The sequence below is a fragment of the Melospiza melodia genome, chromosome 3 (assembly GCF_035770615.1).
Source record: "Melospiza melodia melodia isolate bMelMel2 chromosome 3, bMelMel2.pri, whole genome shotgun sequence".
Lineage (NCBI taxonomy): Eukaryota > Metazoa > Chordata > Aves > Passeriformes > Passerellidae > Melospiza > Melospiza melodia.
The window spans coordinates 101,903,955-101,920,530 of NC_086196.1; the positions used below are offsets into that span (position 1 = coordinate 101,903,955).

At 47.2% G+C, this 16,576-nt stretch overlaps 1 protein-coding gene across 5 annotated transcripts in view; it reads left to right on the forward strand.

Annotated features, from left to right (window-relative positions):
* The window catches only part of SERTAD2 (SERTA domain containing 2), a 79,302-nt gene that overhangs the window by 42,297 nt on the left and 20,429 nt on the right, over positions 1–16,576 (forward strand). Inside the window, exons 1-2 of one of the 5 annotated variants that reach the window (XM_063152313.1) lie at positions 12,840–12,969; positions 14,668–14,825. The exons of 1 other annotated variant lie outside the window; for it this stretch is intronic. The gene's annotated coding sequence lies outside the window, so the exon portion shown is untranslated. Of the gene's footprint in view, positions 1–12,839; positions 12,970–14,667; positions 14,826–15,249; positions 15,602–16,576 lie in introns of those variants that run through there. 3 more of the 5 variants (XM_063152312.1, XM_063152314.1, XM_063152311.1) reach the window with 3 other exon arrangements.

The following is a 16,576-nucleotide window of genomic DNA, read 5'->3' on the forward strand; positions in this document are numbered from 1 at the left end:
TAATTTACAGAGTACTTTAGGCCCCAATTGGGAGGTGGGCGGGAAGGGTTTGGAGTGAAGTTAATAAACCTTTTAAAACTTTTGACTGAATCTTTTATTCAGTGTTTGTATAACTCAGTTATCTGCTAGTTAAGACCAGTATTTTTGATACCTCTCCAGAGCCAATACATGACAGACCTTCAGCCCTGTTGGGTATTTGTGCTACAGCATATTTAATAGCCATGACAACAATTCAACAATTGTATAGAAGCTTCCCCTCCCTGTCTAAGTGTTGCAGGCACCAGAGTGTCTCCATTGGAAAACCCCTAAACATACAGTTTCAGCCAAAACTGGCTTAATGATAGTCTACAGAGAGCTTGACAGGCTTTTTTTTTTCCTTTAAAAATAAAAAAGAAAAGGGGGCACTTTTTTCCCTTCCCCCCTCAATTTTTTTTCTTAAATTCTTCGCTGCTTTTGTGAAAGCTGCTGCTGTAAAACACAAGGCAAATTAAAAAAATAAATTGCTTTAAATTGCTTAACAGGCTTGATGAGACAAAGCCTGGTGTGTTGGAGTGGCTGCAGGGAGCTCTGCGGCTGCTTTTGTATTATTTCAGAGGTGAATTTAGATGGCTGGAAGATAGATGGGTGCCAGATGCAGTTTGACACAGATTCCGGCAGCTGCTCCTGCGCGAGGTTTCATTAGTGGTGAGTTAGCGAGCAGCAGAGCGCCGGCGAGGCCCCCAACGCTGCGCTGACAGCAAGAGCACTGAAACAATACAATATTCGCTAAGTGATTTTAATCTGGGAGATTAAATGACACCCAGTTGGTTTCCCGACTTAGAAAGCCAGCACAGTATAAAGCTGTTCATGGCACTCACTCTACCGGGCCCTTGTCACATAGATTTCCATCGAGAGTGCTTTCCTGAGCCACTCACCCTGAAATGGGAAGAGAAGGGTTGATTTTGTGTTGCAGACATATTTTTCCATCCTCACTGTATAATGTGCTTTTAACTACAACAGGAAACATTGGCCTCACTTCAGCAAATGCTTACATTGGACCGAAGTGCTCGCGTGCTCCTGCTAAGCGCAGGCGAAACTGTTTGAAAGATTAGGGCCACGGTCTGTAAAGTGAACGGCTTCCTTTTAATAGATGGGCAAGTCCCAAAATCAGGAAGCAGTTGGTATTTATGGGCTTGGGCAATTGGGTTTGGTTTTAAATAAACCAGTGTACTACAATGGATGACTTGATAGAAATGGTGGAGGAGCTGCTGTTCTCCAGGAAGATGGAGTTTTATTTGTGGAGAAACACTAAAGATTAGGACTTGGTGAAGGGAGGGAAAATGTAATAGGACTTACTTGTAATACAACCCAGGCTGACTTCAAGATTCTTCTAGGGGGACTTAATGGGCTGTATTTTGGGAACCCTCACTGTGGCACATTTACTGTGTGGTTATTCAGACTTTCTCTGTTTTTTGTGTATCTCTAATTGCTTCAGCAAGTAAATCCTTGACTAGGAAAAAAAAAAAGGTTTTCTCCTCTGATAGGTGGGGGAAAATATGTAGGGAAGCAAACAAACAAGATCTTTCTTTCACATGTACCACCTGAATTTTGCCTTTGCATATTTAACTGCTGATGTCAAACTACTCTGTTCACTTTGAGTCATTTGGTATCCTCACAGGAAACAGACAAACTAGCCTTTTTTTTTTCCTCCAGTAAATATGCGAGTTGGATGTGTATGGGCTGCTGTCTTTGGATCTCAACTGTTGTTTGTAACATTTCTGCATGTTACAATTCTGTTTCTAGATGCCTTTGGTAAATACCCCATGCATGGCTTCAATTAAGCTTTCTATATTGAGAAAGTATGCCTTAATTTATCAGGTTAAAGATATCTCTGTTACATCAATTTGTTCACAGTGTGTTGTGACCTAATCAACTAGGGATGTAAGCCATTTCATGAGGAGTAATTACTCAACAACAAAAAATGTCTCTCTTTCCTAATAGCTGTGAGTGAGTTGGCTAATTGGAATCCATTTTGGTAGTGGCAGGTCAGCAATCAGGAGGTGGCTTTCCTGGCTGGCTTCTAGGTGGGAGGGAGAAGGCAGCAGCAGCAGAAACACAGAGCTGTGGTTTCCTCGGGTCACTGGGAGAACTTCTCTCCGTTGGATCAGTGTCACATGTGCTGACATTGGGGTGTCCTCGTGATCCCCCTTACCATCAATGCTGTGACAGTTTGGTCAGAACCCTTTCCTGGATATTTCTGAGGGAAAGAATTCATGAGTGGGTTGGAAATGCCATATCTTCTTTCAAGACTTGCATAAGAGTTCTGGTGTTGTTATTGTTAGTGGGGGCAGGGGTCTGCAGTGATGTGACAAATCTCCATGGCCTGGCTAGGCCCTGGTCAGGAGATGATGTGAAGTTTAGGGGTGATGGCTCCTTATGTCTCTACTCAAATCAACTTATGACAGTGACTGAGCAATTTTTGCTTTCAGTGCTGCATCACTCACATTAGCTGCCAGTCCTGCAGCAGGATGGGGGTGATGTGCAGAGGCATCTCCTAGATGACCCCACTGGTTGCCGTCCTGTTTTCCTACTTGATAGATCATTGAGGTGCATTCTGGCTTTTTCTTCAATTTTTTTTCCTCCCCTCCTTGTCTTCAAACCTTGCTGAGAGGGAGGTGGAGAGGAAAATCCTCATGAATTAACATTATTTCCCTGGTGGGCTTTGCTGCCATTTTATCTAATTACGCCTGCTGTTTTCCAGATCACATTGTAAGCATTTGCATGAAGGGGCTTTCACTTACCTCCTCAAGTAAATTAAATAACAGCCCTTAGGCTGGGCTGACAGCATAATGCATTTTCATGTGGGAGATCAACAGCTCCCATACCTTGAGATGGGAAATGCTGAAATGACAGGGAAGGTCTGTGCTTTTGTCTCGAATTAGGGCAGCTAGACAGAGTTAGGGCCACTCTGAAAATGCCTGCTGCTGGCTCTTCTGGTGTGTAGGGATTGGTAGGAAGAGAGGGGCACATAGGAATCTGCAGAGGGCCACAAAGAATAGACTCACAAGAATCCACGAGCTACGTGCAAGATGTGCAGGAAAGCCAGGGAAAGCAAGCCTGTTGTCAGCAGGTTTGAATGCACAGCCCTATTGGAAAGCGTGAAGGGATCTGCAAACTGTGGAAGATTGGAAACCACAGACATAAAGCAAATGAGAGGTGTAGGCCCTGCCCTGAGGATGTTTACAGCATGACTTCGTGGATGAGGAAGGCTGGACTTGTGTGGAGAGCTCAGGAAATCAAAACACACGGCCTTAACTTTCATTTCCACAGTAAGCCAACCCATAGTTTCCCTGTGCTTCATTTCTTCAGTTTGCAGAATGAGGCAGTGGCCCTTCTGCTGAAATGCTGAACTGACTGTCCGCTGCTTTCCTTGCCTGACCCGTTACTCCCAACGAGCATCCAGCCCCAGGAGTTATCTTCCTCCAGATGTTTCAGAGTTCCCAGAGCCCTTCATGATACCAGCCTCATGGGCTGATCTGGTCCCTTCACAGTCATGTGTGTTACACATCAGAAGTGTAGATCAGTCCTTCACTGGCTGTGGTCACTCCTTCATTCCTTTGCTACAGTTGGGAGCTTCTGAGGAGGAGAATGGATCAGGAACAAATGACCACGAGGAAATGTGTTTCTTCTGCTCCTGATCAGCCCAGGCTCGTCCTGGCAGAAAAGAGGATGTTGATGGGAAGGCAGAGAGACAAACTCCACCTCCCCCAACCATTAGGCTCGGACAAGCCTTGGGTAGCTCAAAATTCTGGTGTGCTCCTGTATTCTTTCTGAAGTGGGGACATGCCAGCAAGCGGGCTGGTGAGCTGCACTCAAATTGAGTCAGCCCTTGGGAGTGAGGAAGAGAAGGAGAGGGACCTCTACAGCAAGTAGGGAATTTAATCCCTACTCTGGCTTGCTGATGTTGGTCATGAATGGGGGCCAGCAACAGGAGAGGCTGCTTAGCTTGGGAGGCTGTACCTAACTTATACAAAGCTCCCACCATGTAGATGTTTCACATACGGGAAGAAAGGTGATATGTGTTCATTTAGTTCACTGTAACTCTGTGGTGACAGTGACCCTCGCAGTATTACACCTGTAATGTTGAAGTACCTTCTCGCTTTTGCTGCTAATTCCTTTTATCCTGTGTCATTGGTTAGGGATTAAGGAAATCATGCAGATCACTAAGATCTGCTTGAAGGAGTCTTCAGTGACTTGCTTTTGTCTAGGGATCTTTGCTGAAGGAATGTGATTTACTTGTTTTTCTTTAGAAAATCATGTTTTCTGTTCCATCAAAACATAGTTCCAGGTTGAAGGTGGAGGAGAGCTAGAAGTGTTAGTGTGGTGGGTGTGTAAACACCTTTTAACTTATATGTTAAAGCATCTTGGCTCTTCCCAGTAACTAAAGAACTACTTTGTGATGCATTTCTCTGTCTGACATGAATTTTGAATGCCAGCAAGATAATGAGATTTATCAAATAAAAAGCCTGTCTTTCACTTTGTTCAAGCTTGGCCTCATGCCTCAAATACATGGAGTTTAGCTCAGAAGCAGCTTGTAATTTGTATCACAAGCCCACCGTGTGTAATTGGTGATGGATGGTGGCCACTGGGCTGCAAGGGGAGGTTTGCAGTCGGACGCGCTGATGGCTCCCACTGACGTTTGCGCCTGGCCAAAGCGGCTGCAGGGGGCAGGGGACCAGCGAATGGTCACCAAGAGACTTCATGGGAGAGGCTGAGAAGGTGTTTGCCTTCATCAATCAGGGATTCAGGTTTAATGTCAATCAGTCTTTAGCGTGAACTTGCAGGATGTTCACGATGCAAGACACAGTGCTGCTTGTAACATGTATGGGGAGATGATTCAGGACTGATGCAGCTGCTTCAGTGATCTGGTAGTATACATCCCATTATCATTATTCACTCACATTATTCACTGTTAGAAAGCTTTCTAACAATTCATGATATTTCTCAAGCTCTCATCCCCTCCTCTCTCTTTCTAAAAAAACTAATTTAATTTTATTATTATTATTATTCAGATTCCTGCTGTATACATCCCCCAAGCAGGTGGGAGGGGGAGTTGGTGGGTGATGACTTGGCTTTGTTGGAACTTCACTTAATGCAGGGTGGGGGCAGAGAAAATGAAGCTAAATTACGCAGATCCTGAAGGCACAGCTAGTGCACTGCATCACTTGTGAGCATGACTAGAACTGAAAATGAATCACAGCCTTGTTAGACACGGTATGTGTCAGTGCATGTGGGCAGAAATATCATTCAGCGAGAGAGAGAAAAAGACAGAGAGAGACTACATCTTTTAAAGTGTGCTGGTCCCACTGAAATCTCTGTAGTATTTAACCTAATGGGTGAGAGCTGGGAAACAGTGGGACAGTTGCTCTAGGATACTTCACCTTGTCAATTTTTATTCCTTTCTGAAGGTTAAGGAGTCTGGATTTGTCAGCAGTGACAAAAAAAAAAAGAAAAAACAACATTGCAAGCTCAAGTTTGAACCCACTGCTGAGGACTTTTAAATACAACCACATATTTGGGGCTAGGTTTGAATGTAGAGTTGCTTCAGCCTGTGTGTTCATTATTCATCCAAATCACATTAGGAAGCAAATGTGATTTGCTCTTTGTGTAAACTTTTGATGGTTGCATGTGCACATGAACACGCAGTACACACCTGTGCACACTGAGCCAGTTCCCATATTCCAGAGACAAAAATCCAACCTGGAACTGTAACCCTGGTTCTTGCAGCTGTATAATTCAAACATTCTATTTCTAGAATGGAAATTGGTTTGCAGTTCAGTTGCAGTGTGACACAGCCACATCAGGTGATTTGTTGGAGGGATGCTGGAATCAGCTGGCCACTAAAACGTGCTATATCTCTGCTTGTGTTCCAGAAGATATTTGCCACAAGTGATAGCAACGTTCCTAAAGAAGCTCTGCTACCTCCTGCAGAGACCTATCCATAGCAGCCAACAGGCAGCAGCCATCTTAAAATTCCCCCCTTGGCACACTAAAACCACACTTCTTCTAAGCCAGATGAAATCAACCAGTGTATTCTTTAAGGGATTTTGGTTGTGCCTTTTTGAATGTTGTGCTTGGTGCCTGTGCTCAATCATTGGCCTGTTATGTGTGATGTATTGTATAATTTAAAAGCTGATGATTCTAGGCACTAGCCAGAGTTTTTAATAAGTGGCTGGAGATGTGTGTTTTCTCCTCTATCCCCCTCCCACAGACCAGGTGCTTTGTACTTTCTGAACATGCAGTGGTTTTTGAACGTTTTAAAGGATGTAAACTGCTGCTGAGAACACAACAGTGCACCTCCCTGGCCAAAGGAAAAAAAAAGAAAAAAAGATAAAAACTCCACCATCAGTAGCTTTCTTAAATCCTAGTCATCATGTGGCATTCCTAGAATGTCCATACTTACTAAATGAAAGAGGGAAAATGGGGATAGCTTGTGATTTTCTGACTCCTAACGGGACTCTTCTGGGAGGAAGGCAAGGAAGGGATCCGTACTTGTGACAAGTTAAAAATAATTTTTGATTACTTAGAGTAAGAACATGTTCTGAAAAGTAAAGATTTTGGACTTAATGTGCATGGAACAAAAGGCCGTTGTGAGCTCTGTACGAGAGTTGCTGCGAGTTTGTATTCTGCCCTTTTTTTTCTGTGGGAGTTATTTCCTGTTGTTGACTAGAGTTCTTTATTTAGAACCACCTAGCTACTGAATGACGACTCGCTTGCAAGAAGAAAAAGTGTGATTAAAACTTGCTAAGGCTTATTCCAAGATCTCCCTACTTCCATTTATTTAAGGGGAATCTTTGCTAAATGAAAGAAAGTGAAGTTCAAAACAACAAATGCATTTCATTCTCGTTATTGTGCCCACATCAGCTGTGGCAGCTAGCAAAAAGATCTTGGGAGCCTGAGGTCTTTCACCTGAACATCTCATGGAAGACAGTGCTTGTCTGACAGAGGTGATTTGGTTTAGGTTGTTCTGGTTTTAAAACAGAAACAAGCCCATCAAATGCCAGGCCTCCCTTTTTGCTGGCAGGAGCAATGCACTGATGTTCTTGGGGGCAGCTCTTTCTATGAACCTCACAGGTCGAGTAAGGAGTGGGCACTTGCACTTTCCCAGCTGCTCAGTGGAGGAAGAGTTTCTTTGTAGAGCACTGCCAGCAAAAAGAAGTTTCTGTATGCTGACCTGCTTGGCAGTAGTATTTGGGTATCTATGTGGAGTCAAATTATCAGCACTTTGACAGCTGCCTAACTTCTTTTGCTCTTGTGGCAGGGTCTGAACATCCAGCAAGAGTACAGTAAAGTTAGCAGAAGAGCAGATTCAGAGGGAAAAAGAAAAAAGAAAAAGATTTAACATGAAGGTTAACTCTACTGTAGGTAATAGGTAAGCAAGCAAAGTAGCTGGGGTTTATTATGAATTTTTTGCTTAGCAGGAAATGTACTAGGAATGTCCCCTGAGTGTGGATGATTAGAAAATGCACTGGGACATGAGTGATAGCAGATGGACAACCATCCCTCCTTGGCTTGGCTGGCCCTTGCTGTGAGCCTCTGGCAGAGGGTGCCTCTTCCTGGCCAGCTCCTGCAAAGGGTCCGGTGCCTCTCTCTGCAGTAGCTGGGGCTGGCTGCTCTGGCTGGGCAGGGACTGCACTCGGCAGGCAGGCAGGAGTTTCGGCTCAGTCGCTGGCACCTTCCCTTTTACAAACGAATCCTATAGAAACTGGTTTGCAAAGTCGAACCTCTGTAGGGAAGTGGATCTCTGTGAAGGAGAGGGGTTTGGGAGCCTTCTGCCCATCCCACGTGTGCTGGGAAAGCTTGTGGCTGGGAGAAGGAGCAGGGAAAGCCTCAGTGATACACCTCGTGTTATTTTCCTCTCCTGCTGATGTCCAGTGGTCAAACAAGGGAGGACCCTGGACTCGGTATCAGCACCATCAACGGGAATGCAGCTCTTCCTCCTTGTTTCTTGGGTCCACTCCTTTCCCTTGACATGTTTCCCTCTGTACTCCAATTGTGCCTCTGTTTTGCTCAAATAAAAATAGAAGGGGACAATTATTACTGTTTGAGCAACTTTCTTATGGCTGTCACAGAAAACCACCGTAGTTTATGCCACATGCAGCACCTTCTTCCCTACCTCCATGCCATCCCTGCTCAGGACATCTCTTTTCTCTTTCTTTCTTTCTTTTTTTTTTTTTTTTTTTTTTTTTTTCCCATACTATTTTCGTTTGCACCCCTGCAAATGTCCACACGTGCTATGTCCTATGGGTGTGACCAGGCAGGAGAGCTGCCCCTCTCCTCTTCCAGACCCTTGCCACATTTCAAGGACATTATCACCCCAGAATCGCTGTGGGAGGAAGAAAGAGACCATTAAGAGGTGTGAAAGGAAGGGGACTCTGATGATAAATGGTGGATTTTCAGCTTTTTTTCCTTTGTCCTGTTGGTAGGACCTAAATGCTGGGTGGGTTTGCAATGATTTAGTGTTTCGTCCTTGCTTGGGAATACTAATTAGGTGTAAACCTCTTTCAGCCTTTGGCTAATGGTCACTATAAATGAACAGCTTCCTTTAAAGTGAAAGAACATTAAAAAAAAAGGTTAGAGGAGAACCTCAATTAATTTGTGCAGTTCCCTTTTTCTTCAGAAAGATAAAATGCATTTCTGACGGTTACAGGGTGGTTTTAGGTAAAGAATTGCAGACATCACCCACGGTCTGTTTACCTGCATATGCAGTATGAGCTTCTGCTGACTCTTAGCCGTGCTAGCACTGGGGAATGTAGAAAGACAAAATGAATCATTACCACAGGCATAGTCACTAAAAGCATCTGATGTACTCATTCAGTCTTTTTTTTTTTTTAATCTCCCCTTTGCACATAATCTAAGGAGTTACACATTTTGCGAAGGGTTAAAACAGAAAGATTTGTGCATTCACTGCATTGACTCAATGAGTTCAGTTCTGTATGAACTTCAATAATTTGTAGAGGAACAGAATGGCAGTGGGAGTTAATGCTGCTACATTTGATGTTCTTGTGCTAGGTTTTCTGCCAGCTCCTATTTTTTTCTTCCTCTTCTGAATTTGGCCCTACAGATTCAACTTCTGTTTTATTGGGGTTTGTTGGTTTTGGCTTTTTGCTTTTTTTTAAAGAAGTGGTGTAGGTCACTCACCGTTTATTTAAAATTAGACCCTCGGAAACCTCTGTCTGAAAGGAGTGCAGATAAACATCGTCTGTAAAGAATTTTGCACCTGGGACAGTCAGAGAAAGAATTTATCATTGCAAATTTGAATTACTTTGAAAATGCCTCTTTCTTGGTAAGCATTCTTCTGAATCTAGAGGCTCTAAGGAGCTGCAAAAACTAGTTTTAAACAGTAGGCCTAAGCCCCCAAATCTGCATAGGAGCATTAATGTGCTTTACAGATTGTATTCCAGCCAGCAAAAGCAGCTATAGGTGAGTGCATTCATTTGGATGTCCATGTATTAACTCATGTTTTCATATAAATAAGGATTGAGATAGCTTGTTGTTGGTTTGGTTTATGTTTTGGTTTGGTTTTTTTCTGGTAATGCATCTGAGCACAAACTCATTTAACTCCAGTTTTAGTTTTGGTTTAAGTCCTGCTTAACATTGAAATGCTGTGCAACATCAGCACTGTTACCACAACACCATTGTGCCCTCCCAGTCTCAAACTCCTTGTAACTGTTGTATAATGCTTTAATGCAGCAAATCTGAGCAGGAACATCCACTTCTAGGAGCCTCTGGTCACCCCACTGGTGGCCCCATTTGGTCTCTCAAGCCTTTGGCATCTGAGCAGGGTTGAGCAGCTGCCTCTGCACCCAGGCCTCTTTCCAACCTGCCTATGCTCCCAGGCCTCTTTCAGGTTTCAAGAGTGTTAAGGGGCATCTGTGCTCCAGGAATGTATGGCTCCATGGGGAGCTTTGTAGGAGTAGCTTTGCTGCAGGAGAGGGCTGTAGTGTGTGCAGCACTCAGGGTAAGGCAGAGCAGCAGAGCTGTTCTCCCCTGGTGACCCAGGAGCGAGCAGGTGGTCCCTCAGCACTGGGGATGTGGTGGGCACCTTTGTGCTGAAGTGTGCGTGGCTTGCATGTTTGACAGCTCCACGTTGTTAAGATTTTCAGGCTCATGTTGGGTTTGTGCTCAAGGCTGGTGGGTGGCCCAAAGTCTTCTGGCTTGATTGCAGTGACATCTGTTTACACCAGTGGTTAATTTGGCCTGAAGACTGGCCATCTCTCTATTTTTCTCAACCGTTTCTGTGGTTTTTCTTGATTAGAACTATTCCCTCCTCAGCTCTAAAACAGAAGCTTTGGTTTTATCTGCAGATTTTTTCCCCTTGATCCGCTGGCCCTGGTATGAGATGAATATCAGGACATCAACGTAGCCTCTCTTCAAAAAAGTAACCAAGTGTTCCAGAAAAGAATGACTTGTGCTTTTGATAGAGACTGCAGAGTGAGCACTGAAAGGGAAAGAAAAGCAGCCTGAAATTGTTTAAAACTCAGCTCAGTGCAGAGTACAATTCACTGTGTTACAAGAAGCAGGATTGGAAAGGAGAGACTGTTTTAGGAGCCTGTGTGCCATACAGGCAGTGCCAGTGTGAACAGTCTGGTCTGGGCCAGGAATGAAGCACATCTTGCAAGGGATGCAGCCTGAAAGGGATTTGAAAAGGAACACAGAGTTTTATTAAAAGGCAGAAAGATGTGAGGAGATACACAGCAATGGTAGGCAGCCAGAACCTCTGTCAGAGGACAGTCTTTCAGCTGGAGCAAGGATGATGCACACCAACAGTCTCCAGAGGACTGGGAGTGCACAGGGAATTACAGAGGGAGGGAGTCATCTCCCTGCATGAGGAATGCAGCAAAACCTCCTCTGACTAAGCCAGCTAATGCACACTGCTTTTTTTTTCTTTCCTGATAATCCTGTTCCATAATAATTCCTTAATAATTTAGTATGTGAAGAGTAGCCCTTCTGAAAAACATCTAAATCACCAAATCTTACATTCAGATGAAACCTTGCTACCCCTGTCGTTCGCACACACTCAGGATTTTTATTTGGTGTGGCTGTTTGAGAGCTATCCTGGAGTTAAGAGTTGGGTTTTATTCCTTAATTACTTAATGAATTTACCATGCGGCACAACCCTTGGTACTGCCAAGCAATAGCTTCCTATTACTAGACTGTACAGGCCTGATCCTGCATTACCAAAGCCAGAAGCAGTGTTTGGGAACCGACATTTTCATCAAAATCTGTAGGAAGCTTAGAGCAACTATACAAAAGGGGTTAGTTGCACTCAGAATATTGATTCATGAGCTCCCTCGTTTTTTGCATCGCTGTTCATTTTACCCAAAGCAGATCAACTGCCCAACTGGACATATAATATATGGTACTGCATTAAAACTAAGGCTGCATTTGGTCATACTCATTAATTAAACTGATTTCTCCTGTAGGGTTTTTTTTTCCTAGAGAACTAACCGAGAATGATAATTAAGGATGTTATGCATTCTAGGGAACAGTGTTTCTCCTACTGCCACAAACACATTAAAGGAGAAAAATATGAACTAAAGGAGAAAATGAAGGTGTGGGGAGGGGAAGAGCTAAAACTGGAGTGAGAAGGAGTGGATCATCAGGGTTTTTACTGACTCCTGTGCTTTAGGACACATGGGACAGCCGTGTTAGAGTTGCACCAGCAGAAAAAGGAGAAAAAGCCATTGAAATGCCAAGGAAAGCTGCCCAGCTCCCAGGTGCAGCTCCCTCCCTGCTTGTATACAGGTGCAGGCTGCAGTAATGCAGCACCCCAGTTTTTTACTGAGGAACTTGTTTTTATTTGTGGCTGAGCCTCACATGAGGAGGGCCCTGCTCCTGGAGGTCAGTGCTGGGCCTGAAGAGAGCCTGCACGAGGTGTGAGCAGTGTTTCACCGTGCCTTTGCTTGCAGCATGCTTTCTCCTTACCCAGGAGAGCCACGCTGCTCGGGTGGAACAAGCAGCTCTGCTGTAGGCAGGCCCTTTGTCTGGCTTCTCCCAGGGTACCAATGCTGAGGGGGTCTCTATTTGTAAAAAGTTGTCTGCATTGGGGGCAGTGTTAGGTGTTTGCCTGCCAGCTTCTGCATGCAGCAAAGCAAAGACATCCAGGGAGAAAATGAAGTTGTGTTGAACAATTACCTGATGAAATCTCATAGTATTCATACATATTGCAATCAGAAAGGAAAAGGCCAAAGATTCAATTAGAATCATAGGAAGCAGTTCACTCCCTCTATTTTTGAAATATGCGAGGGATGCCAACATTCCAGCGCAAACTTGGCCACTCTTTCCTAATTAGCATCCGTGTTGATGGGCAGATTACCTGGCAGTCTGTAGTGTTTCTAATGAATTGATTTATGAAGTCCAGTGTCTGTTTCCCCCTTCCCAATCTTTGATTTCTGTTTGTTCATTTATTACCTTGTTCATTTATTTATCTTCAATGCAGGGGTGGTTTTTGAATGATTATTTTCATGAGACCTGGCCTCAGTCAGGCAGGCTTTGACCATCCTTGCTCAAAGACAGGGCTGCACTCAGGCTGTGCCTGTCGCCCACATCAGGTCGGTGCTGCTGCAGAAAGACACAGCTCAGCTCCTTCTCTTTTACTGTGTCATCTTCACAAGGCTGGGACTGCACTGCTAAACCTGTGCTACTGCTCCCTGCGAAGCCCATACATGCATGGTTCTGAAATGGGATGCATTTTGGGTGGCTCCTCCTTGCAGACGCTCAGACTGTTCTCCCCTCCCGCTCCGCAGGCTCTGGAAGCCTCTGCCGGCACACTTCCTAGCACGGCATTCCGTGCCTCCATTGCAGGCTGCTTCTCCTGCTTACTGAAGTGCTCAGCAAACTGCATTTGGGTGTCGCAGACACCCTCTGCTCAGGCTTCTCCAGAGCTGAGAGCGGAGTTTCTTGGCCAGGAAGGTCTCCCTCAATCAGGTGCGAGGCCATGTGAGGAGCAGGCAGCCGCGGGATTATTCTCCTTGCCTAGCCCAGCCTCGTCCCGCCGCGCTGGAGCCTGGGCTGTGCGCGAAGCACGGGAAGGAGCTCTATTCATATCGATTCGTATCGTGACCTATGCTCAGCTGGGAGTGCTTCTGAGTGTGGATGCAGGTTGTACTAGTTGTGTTCGGAGGCACAATCTGAGTTACAGCGTGACTGTAAACTCCTGCCAAGAAAAGACTCGGGAGAGTTACAGTAGGAAACAGAAGGGGCGGCGAGCTTTTTCTTATGCCGGTGTAAAATTGGAGCAACCGAGCGAAGTCAGAAGCGTTTAAAACTCGAATGACACAGGCTCAGGCTTTTTACTGCCGACTGTAACATGGCAAGGGCTGTGCACATCGGGCTGGAGCCCAGCTGCTTATTTAGCAAATGTTTGTGGTTGTGCCTCTGGTGCCGGTGATAGCGCGCACACACCCAGGCACGGGCACTGTAAACCTGCTGCGGACTTTGAGCTCCGGAAGGCAGCGCTGCTCGGCTGGGCGCATCCACGGCGCGATTGCGCAAGGCCAGATCCCGCTGGGTTACAAATCTGCTGTAAAGGAGGGTGGAATGGGGCCCCGAAATTCAGTGAGTCTGGCGTGCAAAAAAAAAAAAATCCCCCAAACAACCCAGCCAACAGTGTGCAAGTATTACAAATATTCTGTGTGGCTTTTGAGTAGGCAGAAGCTGACCTAGAAGTGATACCACCGAACAGGTATCACTCAGGCCCTGAAGAAGATGAACCTTTTCCTTTTATTTAGTGATTTTGTTGTGACGCTACAATTTCAGGGAGAGACGTGTTTCCCCAGGCATTTCAGTGCCTTGCTGCTGGAAAGTATCCAGCCAGGGAGATTCTGGTTTTAATGTTTGCCAGCTCCTGGGCAATTCGCAAATCACTCGTCAAAATCTAGTAAATGGCTCGCGGATTGCTTTGCAGATTGGTTTAGGGCTAACTCTGTGCCGCAGATAAGGGATGAGAGGGCTTGGATCTCCTCAAAGGAATAGCACGGGTGGAAAGGGAAAGGTGTGCTGAGAGGCCTCCAAACCTGCAAAATAAAACGTCAGTTTTTACATCTGATGTCCTTTCTTTTATTTTTAGTGAGTTCAGTAGAGTGCTCAAGTGCCAATCCTGGTGTTTTAACATCAACGTGATGGGGCCTTTTTAATTCTAATTTTAAGAATCCATAAAATCAGCACTTAGTCTCCTTTTATTTTGGCAGATTCACTGTTTTAATGGTTTGGTGTTGTTTTTCCTTTGTGGATTTTTGTCAGATACAGTTTACAGGGTAAGGAGACCTTTCTTCTAAAGGTATCCTTTTCCTTTTCGGTTTTCTAACTGAAAATGGAACTTAGTTTCTAGTAAGACTATCATCTTGATTGATCACAAATCATTACAGACCGTTTTGAGCATAATACCTAAATGAGTCGTAGTATTAATGACTAATAATCGCCTTTATATTAGGTCTTAAAGCTTTATTGTCCCGAAGTACAACCGGTTTAGCGGAACATGAAAGGCCGGAACGATCCGAGATGCCTGCTGGGGCTACAGCCAATGCTGTAAGGTGTTTGAATCGCCTTTAACAGCGCTGGCTGGTATTACAACCCCTTTCAAAACTCAGTCATTGAGGTGACTTAAAATAATCATCTTCTTTCCAGATAGCGCCTGGTGCCGAGCGCTTCCCTCCTTCCCCCAAGTCTTCGGGCTCTCGAACATCTCCGTTTGGCCTCATTTTTGTGCTTCGGTGGTGTCTGCACAGCCCAAATTAGCAGCGAGGATTCCACGGACGGGGGCCGCCGCCTCCCTCGGCTCCCAGGTGAGGTCCCGGGGCGGGGGGCGGCCGGCAGCGCTCCGGGCTCTCTCCGCATCCCCCCTCGCCCCCGCTGCGCCTGGCCGGGCCGGGGGCTCACCGGAGGTGCCGGGGGAACAATTTTGGGTTGTACCGGGACAGTGCGGGGCCAGCCCCGTGCCCCGGCCGGGTCCCCGCCACCGGATAGCAGGGATACTTGTCATATTTGCGGTCGGGGCGCGCTGGCACCCGCCTTTGTGCCGGCCCGGCGCTCCCCGGGGAAGCCGCGGCGGCGGCGGGGGCCGGGGCACGCGTGGGCAGCGCGGGGAGCCGGAGCGGGGGAGGAGGAGGAGGAGGAGGAGGGGGAGGAGCAGGAGCAGCGGCAGCAGCCGCGGGGGTTGGGGGGGCGGGGGAGGAAGGCCGGGGCCGAGGCGGAGCTTTGACGCGGGCCGGAGGGTGAGGAGCTCGCCGGAGCCGCCCCTGTCGTCAGTGCTGGCGGCAAGTACTGGGAGCCGGGGCTGGTGGTGCCTCCTCCTTCTCCTCCTTCCTCTCCTCCTCCTCCATTGTATAATGCTGCGTGATCGCAGCCGCCGGGGCAGAGCGGAGGCTTAAATCCTCACGCCGCCTGCTCCTGCCTCCTCCTCCTCCTCTTTTCCTCCTCCTCCTCCTTTCCTCCTCCTCCGCATCCCACCCGGCCCCTCCCCGGAGCGGCGCGGCGAGGAGCGACATATGGAGCTGCTCTAGGGCGAGAGTTTCCGACCTCCCCCTCTCCATGCTTTAGTTCTCAGGTGGAGCTGCATGTGGTGAGTGGGGCTGGGGGCATCGGGGAGGGGGGGCAGGGGGCGGCGACACTCCTCCACCCCCTCTGGCTTCGCGAGTCATCGGGGCTTGTTTTATCTCTACCTTTAAATTGGTGCCCGGGCAGAGGAGCCCGGGGCGGGGATCCTCCCCCTCTCCTCCGGGGAGGGTGGGGGGGTTCGTGCTGAGATGAGCAGAGGAGGGAGAGCGGCGAAGTTGACCTTAAAATACGCCCCCTCCCCCGCCGGTGCGGGGGGATCCCGAGCCGAAGCAGGTGCGGGTGGCTGGAATGTACTTTCCTGTCGAGGTGGCTGTGGCGGCCCCGGTAGCGCGGCCGCTTGTGCTCCCCGGAGCCGCGCTCCCTCCGACGCCAGGAAAGCCGCGGCACCCCGGTAAGTTCGGTGTGCGCCCCGGAGCCCCTGGAGCCGGGGGCTGCAGCCCGGCTCCGCTCTCCCAGCAAGAGCGGGGGATTCAGGAACGCCGAGAAGTGCGTGCTGTAGTGCCGGGGGAGCTGAAAGGGCCTGGGGGAGACTTTCACTCCGCTGTAGCAAAGCTGACATATGGCTGGGCAGGACCCGGCTGGCCCCGCTGCCCGGCCCTTTTCAGGGGTTGGTGTTAGGGCTGGGGATTAGCCTGTCTTTTCCTGAGCAATAGCGCGCATGGGTCTTCCTTGGGAGCACCGCCAGCGCGGAGAGACAGAGGTGTCTGGGGGGGATTTTGTGAGTAAGGTGGCGCATCTTTTGGAAGCGACGGCAGAAATGTATATTTATTAGGATTTTCTTCGGGGTGGATGAACACTTGAAGAAAAATCCTTTTGCGGTGCCACTTTGATTTGGAGCGTTGGCTGCTTTACTCACATCAGGATCTGGAAAAATAAGTTATTCCTAAGCATGAAAATAGAAGTACAGTTACCTGCTGTCATTTCTTGCATTTTGTGAAACACAGCTGGAAAAGCCAGGGCCACTTTAGTTGGAAATCTA